Consider the following 6,244-nt stretch of genomic DNA (forward strand, 5'->3'; position numbering starts at 1 on the left):
ATAAGAATAACAAGAGGCCATAGCAGTGTTTGATGGATGCAACGAAAAAGTGATAATCTTACCTGATAAGAATGAAAAAAGTGATGCTGCAACTTTCTGCATAAAACCCTTCTGAGGAACTTCAAATGCTTGCTAGTATAGCCAATGTAATTGCTTTCTGTTTCATACTTTCTTCTTAAATAACTCAAGACTTGCTTAGGGACAAGCAAGTATTAAGTTTGGTGTTGTGATGCCAAGGCATCTTAGGCTAGTTTCACTAGTATTTTTCTATTAGTTTTAGTGGTTTTATGCATTTTCTTGAGCTTAAAGTAACCAAGAATGGTTAAAAGAATAACAAAGCAATGAACCATCCAAACAATATGATTTTGATGCAAATTCCATGAGTTTTAGTTATATTACTTGAATGCTATGAATGGAAGATTTCTCATGAAATTTTGCAAGACTTTGATGCATTTGTTTGGATGATTTCAGGGAAGAAGAGGCTAAGCAAGGAAGCAACAAAATCAATAAAGGAAGCTTGAATATCCACATGTGGAGTTTAAGTTCCAGTTTAAGCCTAAACTGGAGCTTAAACGCCAGAATCATGAAGGCTAAGAAATGCTGGAATTGAAGTTTAACCTCCAGTTTAACCTTAAACTAGAGGTTAAACGCCAGAATGAAAGTCTCACCAAAGAAGCATTCCACGTTTAACCTCCAGTTTAACCTTAAACTGGAGGTTAAACGCCAGAATGAGAATGCCACTCAGGAAGGAGTTCCACGTTTAACCTCCAGTTTAACCTTAAACTGGAGGTTAAACGCCAGAAATGGGAAGTGCACCAGGGAGCCATTTCCACGTTTAAGCTCCAGTTTGACCTTAAACTGGAGCTTAAATGTGCTCGACCAAGTTTTCTCCTCCAGGGTTGCTTTCTCCATTTCCACGTTTAAGCTCCAGTTTAACCTTAAACTGGAGCTTAAACGTGTTCGACACCTCCAGGGCTACCCTTCTAAGCTTCCACGTTTAACCTCCAGTTTAACCTTAAACTGGAGGTTAAACGTGTTCGACCTCCAGGGCTGCCCTTCCTATCTCCACGTTTAAGCTTCAGTTTAACCTTAAACTGAAGCTTAAACGTGTTCGACTACATGACTCTCCAAGGCTGCCTTCTTCCATTTCCACGTTTAAGCTTCAGTTTAACCTTAAACTGAAGCTTAAACGTGCTTCTACAAAAGGCCTCACTGGAAGTGTCTGGCGTTTAAGCTGCAGTTTAAGCTTAAACTGCAACTTAAACGCCACTCTTGGAAAAGGTTTCTGGGCCAAAAATAGTGCGGTTTAAGTTAGTCTTTGAGCACAAACATTAACTTAAACTTACTCTGGTATGAAACCCAATTGAATATCATGGTTTATGGGATTGGGCCTGAAGGATTGATGAGTTTGAAATCTCAATTTATTGAGTCATGTGTCATTATTTGATTTTCACTAAGTTGGCTCAATGAATGTTACAGAATTTGGATCAACACCCTCATCAAGATTATGGATCATAAACCCAAGGCAAAAGGAAAGTAGGGAGAGGCCTCAAAGCCCAAGAAACACAACAGAAGCTCAATATAGAAAGTGCATAAATAGGATAGAATTTAAGTTAGGGAGAACTTTTACCTTCACTTTTAGCTAGTTTTCATATCTTTGTAATTGAATTCAGAGCTATGACTCACTAAACCCCCTTTCATTGGGTTAGGGAGCTCTATTGTAATTCAATGAATCAATAATAGTTTTATCTTCTTCTTCAATCTTTTCTCTTGAATTTTGTTAGAAAGCTTCTCGATCTAATTCCATTGGGTAGTTGTCTTGGGAAAGAAACTACCCATAATTGGAATCCTTCGGAACCTTGGGAAAGGAATGGAGGATTCATGCTAGAGAAGCTTTCTCACAGTGAATTGGATTGGGGTTTGGATGGATATTGTGACATGTAATCCTACCAAATTGTGGTTCATGAAACTGTGTGGTATAATCAGTGATCGAGCATCATCTCTTCTTATGAACATTTAAACCAAGGGATTGGGAATTTGTTCATTTTTAGAGAGAATTGGTGAGCCAAGGGATTGGGATCCAATCATATAAGATTGCCAAGCAAAATTCAATGAACGCATTGCTTGAGGAAGAGATAAACATGTTTTGATTCGGAGATCTCAATATCTCCTATAACCCAATGAATCCCCCAATTCTGATTACATCTTCTCATTACATTCTGCAACTCAATTCATGCAATCACCCCCATTCCCTTTTAATTTCAGCAATTTAGTTTCTGCTCTTTAATTCATGCAATTTAAGATTCCGCCATTTCAATTTCTTGTTATTTACTTTTCCCGCCAATTTTACATTCCGCAATTCTCATCTCAATCTTGATTCCGCTCAACTAGAACACACTTCTAATCCGAATTGCTCACTCAACCAATCCTTGTGGGATTCGACCTCACTCTATTGTGAGTTTTTACTTGACGATAACCGGTGCACTTGCCGGAAGGAATTTTGCCGATCGTGCAATTTCCTAAATCGTAGCATAACTAGTTTATGCGCATCATGGTGCCTATGGTACAGGGTATTAAGAATTTGCCAGGATCCTGTTTCTTTTGAGGTAATTTCTGCCTATCCAATGCATTCAGTTCATTGGTGAGCAAGGGAGGTTCATCTTCCCAAGTCTCATTACCAAATAATTTGGCATTCAGCTTCATGATTGCACCAAGGTACTTAGCAACTTGCTCTTCAGTAATTTCTTCATCCTCTTCAGAGGACGAATACTCATCAGAGCTCATGAAGGGCAGAAGGAGGTTCAATGAAATCTCTATGGTCTCACTGGATGTCCCAGGAGGTCTTCCTCACTAGGATTCACGTCCCCCTCCTCCCTTGTAGGTTCGGCCATGATGGTTAAATCAATGGCCTTGCACTCTCTCTTTGGATTTTCTTCTGTATTGCTTGAGAGAGTACTAGGAGGAGTTTCAGTGACTCTTTTACTCAGCTGGCCCACTTGTGCCTCCAAATTTCTAATGGAGGACCTTGTTTCATTCATGAAACTTACAGTGTCCTTAGATAGATCAGAGACTATATTTGCTAAGCTAGATGGATTCTGCTAAGAATTCTCTGTCTATTGCTGAGTGAATGATGGAAAAGGCTTGCTATTGCTAAACCTGTTTCTTCCACCATTATTAAAGCCTTGTTGAGGCTTTTGTTGATCCTTCCATGAGAAATTTGGATGATTTCTCCATGAGGGATTATAGGTATTTCCATAGGGTTCGCCCATGTAATTCACCTCTGCTATTGCAGGGTTCTCAGGATCAAAGCTTCTTCTTCAGAAGATGCCTCTTTAGTATTGTTGGATGATTCCTTCAATCCATTCAGACTCTGAGAGATCATATTGACTTGCTGAGTCAATATTTTATTCTGAGCCAATATGGCATTCAGAGTATCAATTTCAAGAACTCCTTTCCTCTGAAGCGTCCCATTACTCACAGGATTCCTTTCAGAAGTGTACATGAACTGGTTATTTGCAACCATGTCAATGAGTTCTTGAGCTTCTGCAGGCGTTTTCTTTAGGTGAATGGATCCACCTGCAGAATGGTCCAATGACATCTTTGATAATTCAGACAGACCATCATAGAATATATCCAGGATGGTCCATTCTGAAAGCATGTCAGAAGGACACTTTTTGGTCAGTTCTTTGTATCTCTCTCAAGCTTCATAGAGGGATTTACCTTCCTTCTGTCTGAAGGTTTAAACATCCACTCTAAGCTTGCTAAGCCTTTGAGGAGGAAAGAACTTGGCTAAGAAAGTCGTGACCAGCTTATCCCAAGAGTTCAGGCTGTCTTTAGGTTGAGAGTCCAACCATATTCTAGCTCTGTCTCTTACAGCAAATGGGAAAAGCATAAGCCTGTAGACCTCGGGATCAACCCCATTGGTCTTAACAGTATCACAGATCTGCAAGAATTCAGTTAAGAACTGAAAGGGATCTTCGGATGGAAGTCCATAAAACTTGTAATTCTGTTGCATCAGAGAAACTAATTGAGGTTTCAGCTCAAAATTGTTTGCTCCAATGGCAGGGATTGAGATGCTTCTTCCATGTAAATTGGAATTAGGTGCAGTAAAGTCACCAAGCATCTTCCTTGCATTGTTATTATTTTTGGCCATATCTCCTTCTTTTTCGAAAATTTCTGTCATATTTTCTCCAGAGAGTTGTGCTTTAGCTTCCCTTAGCTTCCTCTTCAGAGTCCTTTCAGGTTCAGGATCAGCTTCAACAAGAATGTTCTTATCCTTGTTCCTGCTCATATGAAAAAGAAGAGAACAGAAAATAATAGGGATCCTCTTTGTCACAGTAGAGAGGTTCCTTATGTAAGTAAGAAGAGAATAATGGAGGAAGGAAAAGATAAGAATCCAAACATAAGGGAGAAGAATGAGTTCGAATTCTTGGGTGAAAAATGGGTGTTAGTAGATGAATAAATAATTAGAAAGAGATGAGGAGAAGAAAAATTCGAAAATTAAATAAATTAAAATAAAAGTAATTTTGTTTTTAAATTGAATTTAAAATAAAAAATAAAAATTAAAGTTCAAAAATTAAGAAAGGAAAATTTAATCAAACTAAATTAAATTTAAAACAATTAATTAATTTAAAAAGGAATTTTGAAAAAGAGGGAAGGGATTTTCAAAAATTAGAGAGAGAGAGAGTTAGTTAGATAGTTTTGAAAAAGATAAGAATCAAACAAAAAGTTAAGTGGCTGATTGAAAAAGATTTGAAAATCAAATTTTGTAGAGATAAGAAAATGGAAAAGATTTTGAATTTAAATTTTGAAAAAGATGTGATTGAAACTTAAATTGAAAAAGATTTGAAAAAGAAATTTAAAAAGATTTGATTTTGAAATCATAGTTGATTACTTGACTAACAAGAAACTAAAAAGGTATTATTCTAGAGTTTAAAGATTGAACCTTTCTTATTAGGCAAGTAACAAACTTAAAAATTTTTGAATCAATCACATTAACTGTTAGCATTAATTTCGAAAATATGAAATAAAAATAAGAAAAAAATTTTGAAAATCAATCTAAAATTTTCGAAAATCATAAAAGAAAAATGAAAACGATTTGATTTTTGAAAAAGATTTGAAAAAGATAGAATTTTTAAATTGAAAATTTGATTTGACTCATAAGAAACAACTAAATTTTAAAAAGTTTTGAAAAATTCAACTCAAATTTTCGAAAATTTATGAGAGAAAAAGGGAAAGATATTTTTTATTTTTGAATTTTTAGTGATGAGAGAGAAAAACACAAAAAAAGACACAATGCATGGAAATTTTAGATCAAAACACATGATGCATGCAAGAACACTATGAATGTCAAGATGAACACCAAGAACACTTTGAATGTCAAGATGAACACCAAGAACTTATTTTTGAAAATTTTGAAGAAAAAAAAAACATGAAAGACACCAAACTTAGAAATTTTTAATTTTGAGACATTAATAATTCAAAAATGCATATGAGAAACAAGAAAAGACACAAAACAAGAAATTTTAAAGATCAAACAAAGAGACTCAAACATGCATGAGTTTTCGAAAAATGCAAGAAAATTATAAAAACATGCAATTGACACCAAACTTAAAAATTGACAAAAGACTCAAACAAGAAACAAAAAAATTATTTTTGGTTTTATGATTTTATTAAATTTTTTTTGTAATTTTTCGAAAATAAAATTAACAAAAACAAAAAGCCTAAAATTAGAATAAAATTACCTAATCTGAGTAACAAGATGAACCGTCAGTTGTCCAAACTCGAACAATCCCAGGCAACAGCGCCAAAAACTTGGTGCGCAGAAATCGTGACGGTTCATTCCTTGGTAACGGCGCTAAAAACTTGATACACACGTTCATAATCTTAGTTCTTTGTCACAACTTCGCACAACTAACTAGCAAGTGCACTGGGTCGTCCAAGTAATAAACCTTACGTGAGTAAGGGTCGATCCCACAGAGATTGTCGGCTTGAAGCAAGCTATGGTCATCTTGCAAATCTCAGTCAGGCAAATTCATATGGTTATGGATATTTGATAATTAAAATATAATTAAAATATAAATAAAACGTAAATTAAAGATAGAGATACTTATGTAATTCATTGGTGAGAGTTTCAGATAAGCGTATGAAGAAGCTTGTTCCTCCTGAACCTCTGCTTTCCTATTGTCTTCATCCAATCATTCATACTCCTTTCTATGGCAAGCTGTATGTTAGGCGTCACCGT

The 6,244-nt window shown here is 35.6% G+C and overlaps 1 non-coding gene across 1 annotated transcript; it reads left to right on the plus strand.

The window, feature by feature from the left end:
* The first annotated feature begins 3,652 nt into the window (after window positions 1-3,652).
* Window positions 3,653-3,760, plus strand: LOC112738558 (small nucleolar RNA R71). Its single transcript, XR_003169512.1, has one exon. It is a non-coding gene; the product is annotated as a small nucleolar RNA R71 (small nucleolar RNA).
* Window positions 3,761-6,244: the final 2,484 nt, after the last annotated feature.

Source organism: Arachis hypogaea, chromosome 13 (genome assembly GCF_003086295.3).
Source record: "Arachis hypogaea cultivar Tifrunner chromosome 13, arahy.Tifrunner.gnm2.J5K5, whole genome shotgun sequence".
Lineage (NCBI taxonomy): Eukaryota > Viridiplantae > Streptophyta > Magnoliopsida > Fabales > Fabaceae > Arachis > Arachis hypogaea.